Raw genomic sequence first — 23398 nt, 5'->3', positions numbered from 1 at the left:
AGAGAGTAGAGAGTTGGTGAACGATCGCACGTGCTTTGATCTTCCAAGAAGAATAAAGTAAGTTAAATATAAATGGTCACTTGAGTATGGAAGCTCTTTTCCGCCACAGAATAAAACATTTAAAAATATATAATTGCGACTTTTTCCTCACAATTGCGAGTTTATTTAACTACTATATCTCACAATTCTGAGAAATAAAGTCAGTTTGCAAGATGTAAAGTCTCAATTGCATGTTATAAAGTCAGAATTGCGTGAAATAAAGTCAGAATTGCGTGCTATAAAGTCATAATTCTGAATTTATAATAGGCCTACATAATTGGGAGTTTGCGTCTCCCAATTCTGACATTTTTTCTCATAATTGTGACATAAACTCGCAATTGCGAATTATAAAGTCAAATTCTAAGGGAAAAAATGACTTATTTTTTTAACCTCAGAATAGTTTAATATCTCACAATTCTGACTTTAGGCTATAACACGCAATTGCGACTTATCATGCAATTCTCCCAATTGGTATTATTGGCGAGACTTTTTTCTCGCAATTCTGAATTTATAACACATAATTAAGATTTTATATCTATCAATTCTGACATATTTTCTTAGAATTGTGAGATATTAACTCGCAATTGCGAGTTATAAAGTCAAATTTTACCTCAGAATAGTTCTCTCACAATTCTGACTTTATAACACACAATTGCGACTTTATATCATGCAATTCTGACTTTAGCCTATATCTCCAATTTGCGTAGGCTATTATAAAGCCAGAATTTCAAGTAGCCTCGCAATTGCGAGTTTATATCTCATAATTCTGACTTAACACGCAATTGCGACTTTATATCACGCAATTCTGACTTTATAACCTGCAATTGCGACTTCAATTCTGAGATAAAAAGTCAGAGTATAGTGAGATAAAAAGTTACCTTTTTTATTTCTCACTCTGTGGCGAAAACAAGCTTCTAGCCTACCATATGTATTGCAGACACTGAACTGTGGAAAAATGAGTAGGCTATAGCCATTAAAGAGGGAACTCTTACCAGGCAAAATATCAAGCTTTTTTTTTTTTTTACATCTGACAAGATTTATTTTCTTGATGTTGTTATTATTTTTGCATTTTCCCTTGAATGTGTACTGGTATCTTAAAATGTTTACAGACTTGTATTGTACCTTTAAAATTACAAAGACAATTAGGCTACTTGATTCATTTTTGCTTCCACTCAACAGCAAATGTGACCTGAATAAAATAAAATGGCTTTAAAATTTTTTTTTTTTTAAACTTGCGGTGCTGAGGACATGCTATTAATCTATCAAATTTAGGTTTAAAATCATGTGATTTAAAATGTTGTAAAATTAACTATTTTGCATAGCCTATGTGTGTAACTGGGATAAGCATCCCATTTATGTAAATAATTACTTATTTATCAATAATTACTATTTAGCAGTACTATACTGCACAGGTTAGAACATCATATCAGTACAATATTGAGCATACATGTCACTTAAAACCAGCGCATGCGAATTAAAATCCAGAGATCGACACTGCGCATGCGTATATGACGTCAGCAAAACACACCTCCATCCAATACGTATTGGACCATCCAGCTACGTCATCGTGCTACAGGCTGCAGCGAGGGGTGTCTCAAAAAAACAGCAGTTTTTGTGTGTTCCTTTAAATGCAAATGAGCTGCTGCTCACTGCCCAGTTCAGAAGAGGGTCGATGATGCTTTACATGAGCTTCAGATACTGGCAAAAACAAAACATGCGAATCTCATCCAAAATCTCAAAAATAACCTGTAGCGGAGTGCAGCCTTACGGAGAGACTCAGGAAGAAGTTACATTTACATTTACATTTACATTTATTCATTTAGCTGACGCTTTTATCCAAAGCGACTTACAATTGCTATATATGTCAGAGGTCGCACGCCTCTGGAGCAACTAGGGGTTAAGTGTCTTGCTCAGGGACACATTGGTGTCTCACAGTGGATTCGAACCCGGGTCTCTCACACCAAAGGCATGTGTCTTATCCACTGCGCCATCACCACACCACCCTTGCCCTTCAGTCCAAAGTTGCCTTTGGACTGAACCTGGACATTTCTGAATGGTTAGTGGATACATTTATATAGCCTAGTTGTGGCCGACCAATATTGTTTTTTTTGATGGCCGATGCCGATATCTTAGAGAGCAGGGTGGCCGATTGCAGATATAAAGTGTGTGTGTGTGTGTGTGTAAGCAATAAAGTAGAGAGGCTGTGCTGTATCGTGAATAATTAACGGCTGAAGGGCGTTGTTCGCGGAGTGCCTGCAACCCCTTCAGCCGTTACTTATATTCACGATACAGCACTTGCCTCGAGTACCTTATTGCTTTTATAAAACGGTTACCACACAATAAAAATATTAAAGTAAAAAAAAATGTATTAGTGCAACTTTCATGAAGTAAAAATAAAGACAAGGTAACGCTAATTTTACATGCAGCATACAGTGAAAACGATATGAATATGACATGGCACTGGGCAACTAGATATATAGCACAGCATATTTTAAAATGAAGGATTTAAAGTTTTTCGATCGCGTCTCCTGTTGATCTTCTGTTCACATTCACTCACTTCGCACGGACCGACCGTCACTCGCAGTTTATGCAGGCTACAATGCACACTTCACAAGATATCACAGCTGGATTTGATTAAATCTGCAAGGTTTGTGAAATTAAATGTTTATTAGATATTCAGAGATTTGTTTAAATGATGTAGATGCGCATTTGATGAATGTTGACGGTAAATGAGAAATTATTTTAGCATGATTGTTTGCCTTTTCTGTTACAAATAATATAAAAGCAACACTTTACTTTTTCGCATACCATTTTCTTTCTTTGTTCTGTCTAACAAAGTATTAGATGACTGACAGAGATCGTAAACTAATGAAGACGGAGAATGTGAGTGAGCGCTGTGTGATCCGGCGCTGCCATTCTCTTCTCATTACCCGTCAAACTAAAAGTCTGGAGCGCCGTCAAAAGTCCCGCTTCCAACACATCAGCCAATCAGAAAAACTTATCGGCCAATGCCGATATTTTAAAAAAAGACAAATATCGGCCGATATATCGGCCTTGGCGATACAACGGCCTTGGCGATATATCAGTCGACCACTTAACTGATTCATCTCATCGACTTGCATGTACCGTAATGTTTAACTTTTACACAATGTTAGTTCCATGAGGTCTTTATAAAACAGCTGTGACATTTTTTGGTCAAGTAGTGTTCTGCATTCGTCTGTGGAGCAACGACAGAACAGTTTGCTGGAAATTTTGCCATTGAGTTAGAACTGGTAACACCGAATGGCAGAGCTGTGGGTGGAAACGTGCAGATTAAGGGGCGGTAATATTATAATAAGATACCCTTCCTAGTCAGAAGGGGAGCGAAATCTGATAGGCTTATTTTTTTTACATGCTTGCAGAGAAAGGTTTACCAAAACAAAGTTACTGGGTCACTTTTCAAATTTTCTGGGTTAAAACTTAACTTAACTTAAACATGTTAAAAATGTTAGTTTTAAAATGACCTCTACACACCAGAGGCATTGATGTGGACAGTTACAGGCAGCCAATGGAGGAGATGATTGAAGACCAGTTTGATGGTATTAGCTGGAAGTATAGCAATACTGAATAAAACGGCTGAAATACAAAAAATGACCACATTTTATTTTTAAATTTTTAATTATTCAAAATGTCAAGACATTTCTATGACAAAATTGATGTGAAGCTTTCAAATTCAGATCTGCAGAAAGCTACTGTTGTTTATTTTGACTTTAGGAAGATCTTCTCCACAGAGGATGTTGACCATGGGAAAGGCTTCCATGTCAAATACCACCATTCCATCTCGACCCTCGGGGTTCTCCTTACATTGGACAGAAATCTGAAAGATGCATGCAGGCATTTGTAGAGATTATCTAAAATCCTAAAATAATTCTATATGATAATTCAACTCTATATGAATTATATACCTGAGATTGACTCAATAATTCATCAGTCACATCCTCTTCCGTCAAGAGAGTGTATTTCTCCGAAGGTTGTTCTCGAACAAATTTGCAGCAAGTTTTACCCTTATGTAATGAGAAACATTATTACTATTTTAAAAGGAAAACAAATTGTACAGTCTAGACTCTAGAATATATACAACATGTAATGTTTAACTCCAATCTTTGATTTTTTTAAAGCACTTGTTAGCACAGTGTTAGCACTCAATGCTAGTTTTGCCTTACCATTATGTTGACAATCTGAGCCAAGCTGTCTAATAAAAGATGTTGTATAAAAACAATTAATTACTGAAATATTATGATGAACAGTTTTTGGTGTTTTTTTTGTGGATTGTCTTTCAACAATCGTAATCACTGACCAACTGCATATAAATATTATCCTTCCGGGTAATTACACATGTGACTAAATCGTGACGTTTTGTGGATTCGTACATATGTGAAAATCACCAATGAGTTAAAACCCTCATATACTTGTCAAAAGAATTGGATGATTTAATATGTTTCATATGTTTCATCAGCTACTGTACCAAACATATAAAAGCATCAACAGCAAAAATAGGCAAAGCAAGCAACGTTTATTTATGTACTACCGTTTCATTCAAAATGGTATCGAAAGTGTTTTACATAAAAGAAATGAAAAATAATCATAAAAGGTAAATAAAAATAAAATAAAATAAACAAACAGAAAAAGTTGTGTCATTGGGCTTTATTGTACCTTCAGCGTCTGAACGTATTACACAGCATGGCATGTAAATTAAATAAAACTATACCAGTCATAAGTAACAAGTATGTGATACGGAACAATTATATTCCTGTTATTGTTTAGCTTTAAAAAAGGAGAAATCCATGGTGGGATTTTTTTTTTAAATCACAATAATATAGAAATTAACAGAGCTTAGTTTGGCAAGTTTGAGCATTTTACCTTTAGTTACTTTAGAGAATTTCATGCTACAAGAATTTCAAAAAATACTTTTTTCAGTCTTACACTTGTTGCTGTTTTCTAAAAAGCTTGTTTTAGCATTAAATTGCTGTAAAATCATCTTATTAATAGACAATTTTAAATACTGGTACTTCTCCATATCACTGATTAATCAAATCTGCTATTTAATATACAATAATTTGTATGTTAATTGATTTGAAATAGCAAGAAGAAAAAATAATTTACCTCCAAAAATCACAGTGTATGCTGTACATTACAGGTGTCTTCTCTGAATTTAAAATAGTAGTCCATTGAGTTCATTTTATATCAAATCCACGTGTTCCAGTAGTAAAATTAGATTAAAAAAAAAATGAAATACACTCTGTAAAACAATCAAAATGAAGTCTACAGGACATTCTTCTACGATGACTTAAATTATTTGAATGCAGGTCTCAAAATCAAAGCATCTTACTACACACTACTTCTTCATCTTCTGTATAGCATCACGCTCATCGTGACAAGGCAGGACATCAATTGTTTCTCAGAACTTACAATAGAAGTGATGATTAATAACAGAAGAAAATATGATATTCACCACAGACACAGCAAAAAACAATTGACCACTCAAACAGGAAAACCTCAGCATGCAATCTTGTTCCATTTTACACTGAGCATTCATCAGTTCTCAGATCTAGATCATGATCAGTTTAAAAACCTGAATTACTTACATGAACCAAATCTAGTACTACAAAGCTTAAAATAATTTTTCTCGACAACAGAATTGATATAATCATGGTAAAATGTAAAAATTGTATGATCAATACGTTATGACAACATATGTTTTGACATTGCTTTAACTCATTAACTAATTTTACTCATTAAAATAAGTAAAAATTATTTAAAAATTCAAATTTAAAAAGTCAGTTTAATGTAATTTACGTTGAAATTACTTAAAAATCCAAGTTGATTGCTTTAAGGCAGCAATTTTTTTTACAGTGTAGAAAAATACCCCTGAAACTGAGAAGGGTCTGGCTGCAGACTTGCACTCTCAGACTTGCACGCTCAGACTTGCACGCTCAGACACGAGCGCTTCCGCTGCAAGTGACGTCACTTGCAGTCGACACCTGCTCTCCGCTACCGGCTGTGGCGTCACTTGCAATCCCTTGTTCCGTGTTATTTCACAGAGTCGATTGATGCCAGATTTGAAGATAGCCAGCAAGTGGTGTTTGGATCAATCTAGTGCACTGTATGGTTCTGTTCATTTGCCCAAAGTAGAGTGTATGGAGGAACAAGACGTTGCGGAAGCCATTGAGAGATTAGAGAAGGCTGAGTTTCCACAGGACAGAATCGATGCTCTGGAACCCTTTTGCTTCATCTTTACTGTAATGAATGACATGCAAATGTTTCTTGAACATGTAGTCGATGTCATGAAATTAAAGGTAAACTGTCGAACTACACTAGAGCAAAGTGAATAATGTGCTAATGTGTTTTTATATATGTTGTATATTGTCTATTTCTAACTTGTATTTGTCTGTTTTGCACATTAACTGTGTGTAATAACTGTAAATTGACATTTACAATAAAAAGGAAAAAAATGCATCATCTTGATGTTTTACATCTACAAACTGTTCCCACAAAGTTAGGAGCATGAAATTGTCCAAAATGTCTTGAAAATAATTAAATATATAATAATAGTAAAAATAATTTCTTTCTTTCTCAAAACTGAGTTTTGATTTCTAAGTGATCAATTTATGTACAAGTGTTTTCCCACATGATTGGCTGTAGGTCATCAGTAAATTAATGTGGCATTTAAATGCCAGTGTTTCCCAAATGAAACACAAGAGCTGTTAGTTTTGAATGATGTGTGTAATGTAGAGAAATGTGTTTAGAGTTTTGCAAATAGTTTGTTTTTCAAATGCAAACTGAGTGCAAAGCATATAATGTCCTTGTATTTTTGCAGGCTTGGTCTAAAGATTGGGTACATGAGTGAATGGTTTCACTGAGTGAGCCTCAAATTCCACTTGTAGTGTTTTAGCAATTTGAAAAAAACTGTCAACAAAATGACAAATGACACCTTAACACGACCAAAATGAGCGTGTCTACGCGTTCAAAAGAAACACGTAAAAAATTGCCGCGGACAAACACTTCGTGTTGACGCGGTCAAATTTCACGCGTTTCGTTTAAAGACTATTACGATCGCGTTCCGTAGAGATCAGGCGTCGATTGCAAGTGACGTCACTTGCAGAGGAAGCGCTCGTGTCTGAGAGTGCAAGTGACGTCACTTGCAGAGGAAGCGCTCGTGTCTGAGCGTGCAAGTCCGAGAGTGCAAGTGACGTCACTTGTCTGCAGCCAGACGCTATTGGAGAAACTGGGAATGAATTGTTGAGTTCATTCTTTTCAACAAACTGTTAGTCCTGTTCGCAAGCCCATTTGAATGATTCCTTCATGAATCAGTCATCACTTAGCCTACTTCTATCATGAACTCTCAAGGAGAGCTAGAGCAGATCATTTTAGTTTATTTTCAGTGAACAATGAAATTTGGAAATTTCTGACCTAAAGCTATTGAATGACTTCACAAGACTTGGAATATGACGCATGAGTCTACTATTATGGTAGGCCTATGATGCTTTTTGAAGTTTGAAAGCTTTAGCATGAAAAAAAAAAGTCTTCACTTTTGTTTTTGTTCCACTTTATTCAACTTGCAGGAAGTGGTCAAGTTAAATATAAGCATAACTGTAACAGAGACAGAGTGTGCCAAGTTGCCAACTGCCACAAAGAGCTGAGGGCACCAACGATGTTTCGAACAGTGGCAGCTCTGCTCTGAATGTGCAGATGGAGGCGTAAAAATAATTGACGTGATGATGACGTCAAAAGTTCAGTGTTTATTCCAATAAGCGAAAAAATAAAGGTTTTCCAATAGAGTGCAAATGGTATTTACAGTGCAAATTAAAAAAAGAAGACAAAACAAACCAAAATAAAATTAATTGCTCAAAGTTGTTTGCAAACAAACTTTTGGCTATGCCAATAAATTGAAACAAAACACAGCAACTATAATCCAACTCACTCTATGAGCTTCCAAACAACTTAAAGGGAATAGTAAAATGCCCTTTTCACAAGATGTAAAATAAGTTTCTGATGTCCCCAGAGTGTGTATGTGAAGTTTTAGCTCAAAATACCCAACAGAAATTGTTAAAATGTTAAAATTGACACTTTTTGAGGGTAAGCAAAAACGCACTGTTTTTGTGTCTGTCCCTTTAAATGCAAATGAGCTGCTGTGTTTCAAGAGCTTGTGTTAAGGTGCGTTCACACCGGACGCGAATAGCGCGTCAGGCGCGAGTGATTTCAATGTTAAGTCAATGCAAAGACGCGTTACGCGCGTAAAAAATTCCTGCGGCGCGAATGAGGCGTAGAGCGCGGCGCGGTAGACGCGAATACGCCTCATTCGCGCGTCAAGTTCGCACGAATGGCGCGAATTGAGCGTCTGGCGCGTTAAGCGCGAATGATTTAGTTAGTGCTATTTGTGCATTCACGCGTTTGACGCGAATTCGCGTCTGCCGCCCGAGTTGAAAAATCTGAACTTCTGCGTCAATTCGCGCCGCGTTAACCAATCAGGAGCCTAGCTGCTTGCTGCTGTCACGTGGTGAAGTATCTGGATGCTTCAATAAATTATTTTGTAATATATGACTGTGGTTCTAATGCACAACAAAGCAAATATTTTATCACATAAAACTTGATTTCAATATATGAGACATATTCATTTTGCATTGAATGCTATTTATTCCATATCTAGATTATATGAAATATTATTATAATGTAAAGACAACCAACATATAAGTTCGTGTCTGGACAGTGAAGTGTGAGAGAGAGAGAAAAATCACAGGACAGATTAATCACTTTTGGAGGCTGGCTTCATTTATTATCAAAACAAAAATAAATGACAGATTAGGTGGATGCGGGCGAGGATGAACCTCGCGCCGGGCTGTAGAGCGCGGGCTCGACAGGCATAGACCACTCGAGGCCGAGGGCTTATACGGCCTACGCTGTCCTCGTCAGCGTCCTCACCATTAGGTCCACCAAACCTAGCTCCTGGAGCAAATTGTGAAACTCCTGAAACCCTCCGGAGGTTCTGGTGGACCCGAGTACAGCGACGATGTCCCCTACGGAGCTGTTTCTGCTCTCCAGAGCATATACGAGCGGTGACTCTCTCGAATAATGCTAATGCTAATGCTCGATAAACATCTAAAAAGATGGCCGCCAACGGGTTTCGAAACTTTCACCTCCGGATTTCGCCTCTGACGCGCATAAATTTCACGTCAAACTTTTGTTTTTACGCGCGTCAATTTCGCCATTGACACGCGAATTAACACAAAGTGGTCAAGCGTCAAACTAGACGCGGTAGACGCGAATTTGACGCGCTATTCGCGTCCGGTGTGAACGCACAGTTAGTGTTAGCAGCTCCCTCCAATTACCTCACACAGACACACAAAAACATTTAGCCTTTTATGTTCAAACCGGAGTCAGACAATGATGGAGAGACTCAAGAAGAAGTGACAACATGTAGAATGCAACAGGACATTTCTGAATGGTGTAAGACCGTAAAACTTGTTGAAGAGAAAATATCTGACCACAAAACTTGTTGAAGAGACAATATCTGACCACATGGTCTATTGAGACAAAGGACCTTGGCAAATTAACATTTGGCTTCCCCCCTCTTCCCCGGAGACAAAGGTCTCACCTCGTCTGCATTTTGTTCTCTCACCCAGTTAACAGCTAAAACTCACATAAGAATATATATATATGGTTTAATGTGAATGATTATCATTGAGTATTGTGATTAGTATCATTTAAACTGTCGCAGGGTAAGTGATACATATGTCTCATTTCCAAATAAGTAAAACAAAAGGAAATAAGGTTTTTAAGAGTTTAGAGAAACTGGCACACAAAGAAAGGTGGACAAATGGCCTTTCTCCCCTACCCCCAATATAAGGTGTAACCTGAATGCAAATTACCATTGAAAAGAAGTTCTGGCTATTTAATGGAAGGCAGCAAGGGATCGTGGCTTTTTCTGTATTTCAGATAGCCCGTGAGGTTTAGCTCATGTAGTTCATGTTGGGTTTGCATCTATTTCTCTAATCCTACAACATTTGATGATTTGCATTGATTATCTTTCAATTGATTATGGAATTGTTAAAATACATTTACCTGACATAATAAATTGTTATATTTGATTATTCTAACAGACTTTGACTTTATTTTCATTGGAGTTAAAAGGAATAGTCAAACATTAACGTATATTTAATGATGCACAGATATCATTGAAAAACACTTTCATTTATGGAGTCAGATGAAACGAGTTAATACATAAGATAAAAAGTATTGCATTTAATTATAAATCCCTCTGCCATTGGAAGAGACGGAACGCGCGTTGAGACCTTCACCGTTAATTTGAATGCCGCCCTTGGATCGAATTAGACGGTCTTACAAATTGGCGACCCCCGAGACGTGATCGCAACAGATGAATTCGCGAGCAACGTCTTTTCCAGCAAAGTATGGGGATTTTAAAATCAGCATGAGGTTTGAACATCTTCACTTTCTTCTGCCGCTGTGGTAAGTCATTTTTTTCTTCCCTCTTGAGAAGTGTTGAGAAAATGTTGTTTGCATTGTTATGGGTAGCTATAGGAAAGCCCTTTGTTTAGTCCAGAACTGAAATACGTGAGGACGTGATAAGCGGCAGCGCAGATGAAGAATGAAAACCCTTGTTAATAGATTAAAGATATCCTTGTTTGCCTAAGCAACAAAAAACGAAACCTAAAATCGGAATAACATCTTCCACATGTTTTTCGTGTAACGTTACTTGATGAGGAGCTGTAAAACAGCCTAAAAGTTTTCAAATCAGCCGCATGTTTGTCGCCATTGTGGTATTGGCTTTGTTGAAACGAACTAGCAACACATGAAGAGAATCGGCAAACAACAGAAAGGAAAATCTAAGTTTGTAAACGGAGAAATCGGAGAACACGTGATTTTACAAATACAAAGGCAGATCGATGCATTGTTTATAAAAAGCTAAATTTGGGAAAACAGGATGATATGATTTACAGGCTAAAAGCGGATCTCATGGCTAAGCTAAATGCTATTTTCCATGCTGCCTCCAAAAGGAGACTAAGCTAAATGCTAGTACGGTATTGCCCATGCTACTTAAACAAAGCTAATGCTAAATGCCATGCTGCATTCAGAAATGCTTAACCCTTTGCGTGACCGGCCCACCGGTGGGCACAAAAGCCACATTGAATAATACTCTAAACTAATCTTGACAAACTCTATATTGCATTTGAAAGCTTCCACTTTAACACAGATGGGATTAAAAAGCAATAATGCAATAATTTGTATTTTCAAATTTGGAGTTGTGCTTTAAACATTGTAATGCACTCATAGAACACACTTTATAGTTGTTTGTGCAATATGTGCACATAGGCTAATTGTGTAAGTTTATTCTTTAAACACAGGATTGCTTTACTGTTTGTGTATTTGGAACACTTAGGTAAAGGCTGTTGATGTTGTATTCTAGGCTATGTATCCTGTGTGAACTTAATTAAACGCGTGTGTCTCTATGCTGAATGTGGTTATAATGTGATTCACAATGAATTTGAAAGTCAGAAACCACGAACGCGCATCTCATTAATCCTGAAACAAAAACCTTTTCATATTCAAAGCTTTAGAGAACGTAGACTTTACCTCTCCACTCTATGGGAGCTGTTTCGCATACCAAATTTGTAAATGGTTACGTTTGAATTAATTCTGAATGACTCTGAAAGACTGTTTTTTCCATAGATTATTGGATTCGTATATTTCCACATCTTTCGCGTCAGATTAGCGACGGCTAATATCCGATACCATTTTAAGTGTACTTGAATGAGGAGACGGGTAGTTTCCGTCTAGAATCAGCTAATGCTGCAACCTAGATTTGGGTACGTCTAAATACCTCTGTCCTAATTTAATGTTACTTTAGATAAGTGCTAAAGTAAATTATTGAATTAAGTTCCTGAGGTAGCATTCAAGGGGGCTATGAATATGTCTTCGATTGTGTACGTGTGAATTACGGCAGATCCCAGATATTTAGCCAAATTACCTCTGAATTGGTTATTGGAACTGACGGGAGTGTGCCGTGCGGCCTTGGGAGAAGGAACGCTGAGCGATATAGATTCCCTGATCTAAACAGATAAAACTAAAATTAAGAGTTCAAAAGAATAATCAAACGTTAAAATGGCCATTTAAAAAGACTAAATGAGAAGAAAAGGTATTTGAAACCTAGCAAACAGAAAGGAGAAACAGCGAATGTACAGCTTATGAGCCTTGAGCCAGAAAGCCTTTTCATATTCAAATGTAAACACATGCGAACGAGCAGAGACTCTTCAGAAGACCAGAAATAATATAATTTAATTTATATTCTTAAATATAATGTAACTGTATTATAACTCAAATTATAATATACATTATATTGTAATCGCCAAGCAGGCATTAATTGGAGAAGTGTGACATTAATCCTTACAGTTCGATTTCGTTGACCTGCTATCCAGTGCCAAAAGGGCGGAGGTGTGTTTTATTAATTTTTGCCTTAAAAAAACACTCCCAGAAGTGTGGCACAGGTAATAGCCAACTGATCAAGGAAGCAAATTTAGAAGGAGGGTGTGAACTAAACATCAGACAGACCACAGCCTTTTGCAGGTAACTAGAGATCTGCACTAACCAAATGTGTGAACGACACCATGAAATAATTCATGCCCACAGATCTGGCTGTAATGAAAGCAACTTGACGTAAAACCCGAAAACTGGGATCTCTAATGCTGTGACACAGCAGACTGTGAAGGCTCGACCACAAGAGCAGCTTTTAGGTGTCGCACACTGCACTGAAACAACAGCAATAATTCAGACCTGGTCAATGAAACTCGGTTTCATGTGACAGCTGGAATTAAAATTGCAATGGACATGATAATGGAGCAAGCAAAAGAATTCCACATGTCCGAATCTGAAACTGTTGAAAACATCAGAATTAACTGTGGTTCTCTCTGCACTTGTTTCTGTCAGGTTTACTTCTGCAATTCCTCAGGGGACGGATGCCAGGACGGCCGGACCTCACGATTGTTAGAACATAACCTGAGATTCGGGAGATGGGTGAAAAGACACTTCAAAGGCCATTTACATCTCACAATAGCACATCACTACATTAGCATGGCCTCCCAGTTTAGAACTGGAACTAAAATTTGCAACACAATTGTTATCCAGTAGATTCCACCCATCTCCTAGACATGAACACTGAACACACTCCTCCATCACTACACCCTCCCAGCATCATCACCTGGAATAGATCAAGTCTATTCAGACTGAACACTACACATCATGAGAAGATAAAGATGACAGAGTCCAAAAGTGTCACTTCACTAAAGATCTATTGTGCATCTTCACACTAACAGATCCAGATAGCTTCACACACATAGGATGGTAAAGCTGATCCCATGATGACCGAGGCACACATAGCATACGCTATTCACAACACTCTGCCAACTCATGGGAAAACACTGTAATATACATATGAATGGCTACAGTCACAAATCAATGATGCAAAAACAAAATTAAAGCAGAGGCAGACCTGCTATTAAATTTAAGAATGTTTAAACTTTCTGATTGTTATTAGGGTGGTTGGAAGGTCAGAGGGCCCCTGATTTCTCAACAACCACTAATAACAGAAACATCATAACTAAATAGATCGCTTCGTGTGAGCGCTTCAAACAATTACAGAATTTACAATTCAACCCTGTCATTGACTGTGACTTAGCCAACAACAACACACACACACACACACACACACACTCTCTCTCTCTCTCTTTCTCTCACACAAACTATCACACTCACACACAGACGCACACACACACACACACACACACACACACACACACACACACACCCTCACACAAACACACAATCTCACACCTGTTACAAGGAATGAACAATCTACATTCATGTTCCAAGTCACTTCTTAGATTGCATAAGTGGCTTACATTGGAAGATTCCTGAACAAACAGTGATTCTTCATATTTTTTTTTATTTTTGAATATTATTATTGTTATTACAAGACGTATTGATGCATACCATTTATTTGATTGCTTTGATTACACTGACCTCTTGCTGCATTTCCTTTGTATAATTCAGACCAAAAAATATATATATATTTAAGAATTGGATATTTAATATGAGACAAACTTACCATTCGGGACCATTCATGGTATTTTAAATTGAACATGACATGATTTTGTTTTGTTGCATTATGCGTTTCTATGGATTTCTTGGCGAGTTCAAGTTCATATGTGTTCAATCGTGAAGCGGACATTTAAGATGCTTTTCAGGTGTCTCACACAAAGCAGTGTGAAGCCAAGGAGAACACCTTCATCCACTGAGGTCTGTCCAGACAACCGCACCGCTGAAGGTGACAGGATTGGTCAAGAAGGGACAGATTATCATCATGGGGAAGGTGCCAGGGAAACGGAAGTTTCTCCATGAAGGAATGACACGTCAACTGAACAAGTTGAAAGGTCTAGATTGACTCTATGAACTTTGCTCACATAACAGGATCACCGGAAGAAAGCCTGAACGCCTCATCCACCTGCTGGACTCATGCTACATACACCTGGTGAGAACAGGTGTTCTGCAGGGGAACACAGCCCTCTGAGCTTCAACAGATGCTGACATTGCAAAGACAATTTTGAGTTACATCTCAAGGATTACAACAAACGTCTTACCGCGTGACCCTGTAAGTTTTCATTTGAATTTGACCCACGGGGTCAAGGAGGGAAATCTGTAAGACCGTAAAACTTGTTGAAGAGAAAATATCTGACCACAAAACTTGTTGAAGAGACAATATCTGACCACATGGTCTATTGAGACAAAGGACCTTGGCAAATTAACATTTGGCTTCCCCCCTCTTCCCCGGAGACAAAGGTCTCACCTCGTCTGCATTTTGTTCTCTCACCCAGTTAACAGCTAAAACTCACATAAGAATATATATATGGTTTAATGTGAATGATTATCATTGAGTATTGTGTTTAGTATCATTTAAACTGTCGCAGGGTAAGTGATACATATGTCTCATTTCCAAATAAGTAAAACAAAAGGAAATAAGGTTTTTAAGAGTTTAGAGAAACTGGCACACAAAGAAAGGTGGACAAATGGCCTTTCTCCCCTACCCCCAATATAAGGTGTAACCTGAATGCAAATTACCATTGAAAAGAAGTTCTGGCTATTTAATGGAAGGCAGCAAGGGATCGTGGCTTTTTCTGTATTTCAGATAGCCCGTGAGGTTTAGCTCATGTAGTTCATGTTGGGTTTGCATCTATTTCTCTAATCCTAAAACATTTGATGATTTGCATTGATTATCTTTCAATTGATTATGGAATTGTTAAAATACATTTACCTGACATAATAAATTGTTATATTTGATTATTCTAACAGACTTTGACTTTATTTTCATTGGAGTTAAAAGGAATAGTCAAACATTAACGTATATTTAATGATGCACAGATATCATTGAAAAACACTTTCATTTATGGAGTCAGATGAAACGAGTTAATACATAAGATAAAAAGTATTGCATTTAATTATAAATCCCTCTGCCATTGGAAGAGACGGAACGCGCGTTGAGACCTTCACCGTTAATTTGAATGCCGCCCTTGGATCGAATTAACAGGCTTACAATGGTTTAGTTGATGAATTTATATTGCTGATGTGTAGTTATCTTCTAGTCATTGATTAGCATATTCTGTCATGATAATCTATACACAAATCCGCCGCGAACTCTATGGGCGCCGCCATCTTGCCTGCCGCCATTACTGCGGGCCTGCAGGGTGACGGTGTGACACTTGCCGGTGCCCTCTAATGACATTTCTATGAAAGCGGATCCTGCTCATGAAAGAAAATGTCTGGTGAAAGGGAACATTGGGTAGATGATGTCAGGTAGTGGCCAAAACTTACCGATAAAGGTAATTTATTGATAACATAATGTATTAATGTAAACATGCGTCAGCCAAATGTAATGTAATTAAGACCTGTATTAATTGATGACAATAAAACCGAGCGCTGTCATTACTAGCTGTGTTGCTAATATGTTCACAAGCTTCACAAGTTGCAAATAACTCAGTGTTTCCCCTATACCTGTTGTAATAATACTATACCCCGCAATAATACTATTTAAATACGAATACGTGCTCAGTGTGAATGAATGGTGCAGTCGACACGCAATTTCATTTAACACACACGCTGAAGCATGTGTGACGCTCGAGCTGTTTATTTGCCTATATGAGGACACGACTGCATGAACTTCCTCGAGACGCGCTTGATTCTCTGGGCTTCTCCCTTGACGGGACGTCCCCCCGATTGCCTGCGAGCTTCTCCTCCTGTCTGTACGGTAATTTCTGTACAGCGCGACAGAGAGTCGAGTGGTTATGACGCAATCGTTAGCCTATTTTTACTAAATCTGTTTATACGGGGCCATAATGTAACATAGAAGGTAATGGAGCCCTTTATACATTGTCGTGTTTCTTTAGAAATAAATAATGGACAAATGGAGTCTTTAAACACCTCAGATGTGAAGTTATTCGCTGTCAAAGTGACGCCAAAATGAATGGGAGTCAATGGAAATGCTAACGCAAGTGAAGTTCTGCTACAAGATGGCGGCACCCGGCCGGCTTCAACTTCCGGTCGATGGATTACCCCCTTGCTCTCAATGCGTGACACTTGAGAGCCCTGAAGATGTTTATTTAACTATTCCAAAAAGGTGAGTTCGGATCACAAACATGGATGTATCTGACTTTACTCCTTTCACATCTATTCTACTTTTACTAATCTGTGATTGTCTCTCTAAATCTTCCTTTCCGGGTCTACTCATTGCATGGCGCCAAAATTGTAAAAGACGTTGATCTTGTCCTTGCGTGCTTACTTCATGTCCGCTAGATTATGCTACTTCTTCAAGCAATATATTTCATGTATAGATCTTGTAGGGCTTTCTTGGTATAGCTAGTGAGATCTGATACTGTTTCGTCACAATAATGAGGTTTTAGTTTAAGTTCCGTCATACTCAGAAATTCCTGTAGAGGGCAGTGTAGTGTGGTGACTGGGCGGGAACCATTGAGAGGGTGTGTTTCCAAGGGGGAAAAATAAAGTGGTGCACCTCTGAGAGCACAGGCAGGTTAATATGCTGGGAAAGAAGTTCGCCAGTGTGCATAGTGGTGATAATTTAGAAGATATCCATAGACTACATAAAGAGACGGTTAAAGAAAATAGAGATGTGTCTATTAAAAAATAAAGTGAGGAAAGTACTATGGATGCAGAAATTAATTTGAATGAATTAGTGATGGTATTAAATGGTGTTAAGAATACTGCTTCAGGAGAAGATCAACTTAGTTATGTTATGTTCCAGAAGCTACCTGAAAAAGTGTCAAAGATAATATTGCACTTATTTAATAAGATATGGGAAGAAGGTAAAATGCCCAAAAGCTGGAAGAGTGCAATAAGATTACCATTTAATAAACCTGGGAAAGATACTAATAATGTTGGTAAATAGACCTATCGCCTTAACATCACATCTATGCAAGTGGATGGAGAAGATACTAGTCCGAAGACTTAATTATACCCTTGAACACAGAGGATTACTAGCACCATATCAAAGTGGGTTCAGAAAAGGGCGTTCCAAATGGATGCTGTTGTGAAAGTATAAGCAACGAGATAGAGAAAACGTTTAAAATGAAAGAAATAATGAGTATTGTGTTTTTTGATATTGAAAAAGCTTATGATTCCATGTGGAGAGAAGGGCTGCTAATTAAATAAAATAAAATGGGAATTAGAGGTAGGTTTTATAATTGGGTCTACGATTTTCTGTCAGAAAGATGATTTAGAGTTAAAGTGGGATCAGAAGTATAGACCAACGCTACTTTTGCGTCATCGAAGGGTAACGCCCCTTTTTGGGAGAAAACAAACGGATTCCCCTGAGAACAGAACTCGCTCTAGATCAGCAAAGTTTCTTGATAGCAAAAATGTGTATAAGAGTGTGTATGTTTGTGCCATTTTTGCTATCAAGAAACTTTGCAGATCTAGAGCGAGTTCTGTTCTCAGGGGAATCGGTTTGTTTTCCCCCAAATTGGTCTATCGGAAGAATTTGAAATTGTTAATGGAATCCCACAAGGCAGTGTTATTAGTCCAGTTTTATTTAATGTTATGATTATGAATCTAGATAGAAGGATTGGGTCAGCTCTGTATGCTGATGATGGGGCCATCTGGACAAGAGGACGAGAAATAAAATCAAGGAAGCAATAGAAGATGGGTAGAACAATCATGGTCGTATAATTGGGGCTTTAAAGTAAGTCTTGTCATATGATATTTACCAGGAAGAAAGGGATAGAAAAACAGAACCTGAAGTTATATGGCCACAATATGGAAACAGTTAGATCATTTTAAATATCTGGGTGTGTGGTTAGACCAAAAGGGAACATGGAAAATATACGTTGAAAAGGTGGAATCAAAATGCAAGAAAGTCATAAACTTAATGAGAGCAATAGTGGGGAAAGACTAGGGAGCAAATAAACAGTCATTAATGTATATTTACAGGGCACTAATGAGGTCAACAATAGATTATGGATGCTATGTATATGGAGCAACAGCTAAAACACATCTATTGAAATTGGATAGAGTTACTAACAAAGCGTTGAGGATTTGTGCTGGTGTAATGAGATCAACACCAATTAAAGCAGGTTGAGCTAGGAGAAATGCCCTCAGACCTGAGAAGAGATAAATTAATGCATATATACTACAGTCGATTATGTGGAGCATTATTCAGGAATGTTGGGAGTATAGTTCGTTTAAAGGCAATGGCTTTGGCTGGGTAACAAAAAAAAAAAATCAGAGGAATATAAATTAAAGAGGCTATATGCGTTTTTCTGAAATTTAAACTCGCGACTGACACCTGTGGCCAAAAAACAGAACTGCTCTTCCTTTCTGCTCGCTCTCGCAGCGCTCGTACGTGCACACTTCACAAGTCATCTGCTGCAAGGAGGTCAACATTATGTTTACAGAGGTAAGAACAGTCAAAAAATCGCAAAATCCATTGCACTGCTTGCGAGTGTAGGCTACTTGCTGACTAGCGGTGGTGGCAGAGTGGTCTGAAACGTTTAAAATGAACGCGCCTGACGTCACATCCGCAGACAGCGAGGGGAAATCCGACCCGACAGAAAATAGGAAAAATAGAATACAGGCTTATAGGTGCACCCAATGTGAGCGGACAAGGTGTCAGTATGCTCATCAGGAGATGTTTGAGTCATAAATGGTCAAATGAAAAGGCTATTGTTACGTTTATTTTTGGGAAAAAGTTACATATAGCCTCTTTAAGTAATATCTGGTTTAAATCCCCTACACCTATTAGTAATATCCCTATTTGGTTATTTCCAAAAACTGAGATAGACTTAAATATAGTGGAACTAAAAAACGAATGGGAAGAGAGTGGGAAAGGCCATCTGGCAAGTCAGTATAGAGGGTATGCGCATGACGTCACCGTCGGCCGGAGTGAATGCGGTCACGCCCACAAGTGGCAAAAAGACTGAGCGGCAGCATTTGTTTTCAGCGTGAACGCCGTGAAAATCACACAAAACCCATCTAAAACGGGAAAGAGCTTTGCGATTGACTGTACAACTAGATTTGACCAGAAATCTGAGGTACTGTATATTTTTACAGACTGCAAAAAGCTACAGAACAGACTATATTCTGCGTAATTGGATGTTTTTAAATAAACACTGACAAAAAACTATACAAGTTTTAGGGCTGGACGATATGATGATACAGTATAACATTAATGTAAGTGATCACTCGGATTTAGACCTATCTATATTGTATTTATATAAAACGTTTACAGGCAAATTGTCTTCATTTATTTCCCCGGCGTCGAAATCAGGCACATATAAATGTCAGGAAACACGATTCCTGGCTGCATGTCAATATCCATGGATCACTGGATCTTTGATAAGTTGTAAGGAACACTATATCGAGTCCAACTTTTAGTTTAAACTGATAATAGTTTGTTTTACTCGCGTTAACGCAGTTTCCCCTATTAACTCCAGTCACGCAGCAGCTCTTCTGCCACTCAGTCCCGCTGAGGGGGGCGTGTTCCGGCGGGGAAGTGACGTTAATGCATTCCCTCTATATAAGGAGCAAATATTACAGTTACTTAGATATGTATACAGACGGATCTAAAGATGAAGAGGACAGGGTAGGAATAGGAATACAGTATACCAACAATGAATGTAAGTATTGGGAAAAGATTACCTGATCAGGCTTCGGTATATACAGCAGAGATGATGGCGATTATTGTAGGACTGCAGTGGGTTGAGGAAGTAAAACCAGACAGTGGTGTGTTGTGTTGATTCTGTAGCAGCCCTTTATAGTATTCAAAACATGAAATCTAATGCAGAAGATTTAATGCTCGAAATCCAAAGAAGTTTATTTAGATTACACCCAGGTAGAAGGTGACGTTCCCGCGACCATGGGTAACGTTTCCTAAAAGTTCTCTAAAGGTGACGAACATTCCGAACCTTTACAGAACATTAGGGACGTTCCTGAAACGTCCTCTTTTGGTAATGAAAGTGCTGCAGTTCAACGTTCCTTAAATGACTTTAGGGGGACGTTCTGTAATGGTAATCTTATGGTCACATAACAACGTTACAAAGAGGATGTAATCAAAACGTTCTCATATGGGTCAAAGTTGGTCATATTATAACGTTACTTATAGGACTTTAGGGGGACGTTCCGTAATGGTAATCTTTTGGTCACATAACAACGTTACAAAGAGGACGTAATCAAAACGTTCTCATATGGGTCTAAAGCCCTATTCGCACGGGATTAGTATTATCTGGTGACATATAGTAATTTGTAATAATTGCGGAGTTTGTCTGTGATCTTAATCCCGTGCGAATCGGCCATGTATGTAATTTGTAAAGTAAAAATTCCCCTGCAAATTACCTACTATATTTCGCCGAACACCGAGGTCCTGTGATAATATTAGTCCCGCGCGAATCGGCATCTCTGTGATTTGGCCGGATCGTATATCATTTTTTCAAGGTTTTTGTTTCATGTATGCCTTTTTATCCATCTTTCGCGAAGAATGGAGGCTGGTTTGGAGTGTTTTGATAGTATTTTGGGTGCTGGGTCATATCGCTATACACAATTTGCAAAAAGTGAAAGCTGAAAATCATCAGAAGAGCAAAAACAAAACGAATGATTAGATGGAGATGAATGACATGTATAGCAGCATGCGGTAAGGAACTTTATTCTGTTTATGTCATAAAATATCATACAGCTAGACCTATAACGAAAATAAATTTCCAAGCAATAGCCTATTGACGTCATATCCGGGAGATAAGTCAGTAAATTCGAGTAAAATCACAGGCTTCGGTTATCCCGTGCGAATGCGCCACACGAAATTCAGATGTGGGGGGGTAATTTTTAAATCACACGAGGTCCCCATATAATACTAATCCCGTGTGAATAGGCAGTTGGTCCTATTATAACGTTCCTTATATGACTTAGGGGGAGGTTCCGGGTAATCTTATGGTCACATAACAACGTTACAAAGAGGATGTAATCAAAACATTCTCATATGGGTCTAAGTTGGTCCTATTATAACGTTCCTTATAGGACTTTAGGGGGACGTTCCAGGTAATCTTATGGTCACATAACAACGTTACAAAGAGGACGTAATCAAAACGTTCTCATATGGGTCTAAGTTGGTCATACAATGACGTTCTTTATGTGACTTTAGGGGAACATTCCATATTGGTTATTTTATGGTCACATAGCAACATTACAAAGGGGACATAATAAGGACGTTCCCATATGGTTCTCTGTTGACCATATGAGAACGTTTTGTGACTAACTTAATGAGAACATTCTCATATACATCACGTTTTGTGCGCGGTGACGTGGGACGAACCGAGGTTCAACTTCCGTCATGTTTATCTGGTTTGTCTGCGGGCTGAACCCTTCTCGGACGGACACCTGACTTTTTCCTGTTTTCTTCACCGACAGCGAGCCAGAAAAAGCCAATGTGATTATCATGTAAAGTTATTTTAATGAACCATTCTCGCGTAGATGGTCAGGCTATATTGGCTTTTTTTTAGATAAACAAGCTAACGTAAGCACTAGGCCTATTCCAATTTGCTTATTTGAACTCTTGTTTACATAGCCTGCAGGGTCTCCTCACGAAATCTAAGCGGCATAAAGTTCAATGCGAGGGTCTTTAGAATATGTTTGTATTATTTTTGTCTCTTTTCTTTTATTGTCATTTTTTCCTATTATTTGGTAAAGGCTACACCACTTTTCCATGGGAAAAAAGTTGTGGTGATCCCGCTATTTGGCTCGTTGATGTAAAAAAGTCTATTACAATTGTTATTATAAAATCAAGAATGCAGACGTTTTAAGCTCAGCAACAATGGCAGCAAAATGAACAAAGTATATTAAAAAAAAAACTCCTGTCACACACAGAGCCTGCAGATCAGCATCAGCATCAGCTTCTTATTCTTTAAATATAACAGAAGACCTTAATTGTTGTGATGTCTGTCTGTGTTCCCCCTGTCTTTGTGCATTTGGTTCAGTCCTGTTCCCTGTTTTCCCGCTCCTCGTTTGTGTTCATGTATACCACGCCCCTTGTTATCTCGTTTAGCTTGTTTGCCCTTGTATTTAAGCCCTGTGTTTCAGTTCAGTCTTTGTCGGTTCTTGTTTATGTTACAGTGTTTTTGTGTGTGTACCCTCAGCACGTCTGCCTGCCTCCTGTACCTGTTTGTTGTTTTATTTTTAAGTAAATCTTTGATTTGGAGCTTTTTGCCTCAGCATCTTCTTTTTACACCACAATCGTGACATAAAATAATATTCTAAGTTGGTCCTTAAATGTTCTGCAGGACGTTCTCAGAATGTTTTGTAGTGATGGGCAGATCGAGGCTTCGTGAAGCAATGAAAAGTTGAACCAATTGGTTCATATTGTTTCGAGGCTTCGAATCAATCTGACACCCGTCTCCATTGTGACACCGAGTGGTCACTTGCAGGTGTTCATCTGAAACAACCTTGACGAGCCATTAAAAAATGTTGTTTTTTTATTATTGTACTTTTCTAATATGTGAATCTTGCAACCTATAGCCTCCTCACTGTGCATAATGTTATTTTGGTCCTGCAAAATGAATATTAATAAAAGAAATCAAGCCACAATGTCTCACTTTTTTACATATTTTTATTAAAAAATATTTATTTCTCTGCTGTGGAAGGACTTAGCCTACTTCTTTTTTTACAGATAATTTCTCCAGCCTTTGAAAAAATCCTCTCACAAGGGACACTTGTTGCTGGCATGCAAAGATATATTTTTTAGCTAATACATACAAATGAGGAA

At 38.0% G+C, this 23398-nt stretch overlaps 1 protein-coding gene and 1 long non-coding RNA gene across 2 annotated transcripts in view; one reads left to right on the top strand and one right to left on the bottom strand.

The window, feature by feature from the left end:
* Positions 1–23398, top strand: part of aldh3a2b (aldehyde dehydrogenase 3 family, member A2b) — a 96283-nt gene that overhangs the window by 31682 nt on the left and 41203 nt on the right. The gene's annotated exons all lie outside the window — the stretch shown is intronic.
* LOC130095483 (uncharacterized) lies at positions 3735–4328 on the bottom strand. The gene is made up of 3 exons (XR_008808116.1): positions 4242–4328; positions 3984–4082; positions 3735–3895 (listed from the first exon to the last, which is right to left on the bottom strand). It is a non-coding gene; the product is annotated as an uncharacterized LOC130095483 (long non-coding RNA).

Source organism: Rhinichthys klamathensis, unplaced genomic scaffold (genome assembly GCF_029890125.1).
Source record: "Rhinichthys klamathensis goyatoka isolate OS25496 unplaced genomic scaffold, OSU_Roscu_1.1 h1tg000191l_1, whole genome shotgun sequence".
In the NCBI taxonomy this organism is placed as follows: Eukaryota; Metazoa; Chordata; class Actinopteri; order Cypriniformes; family Leuciscidae; genus Rhinichthys; species Rhinichthys klamathensis.
Note: the sequence above shows the minus strand (reverse complement) of the source record. Positions and strands in the feature narration are given on the sequence as shown.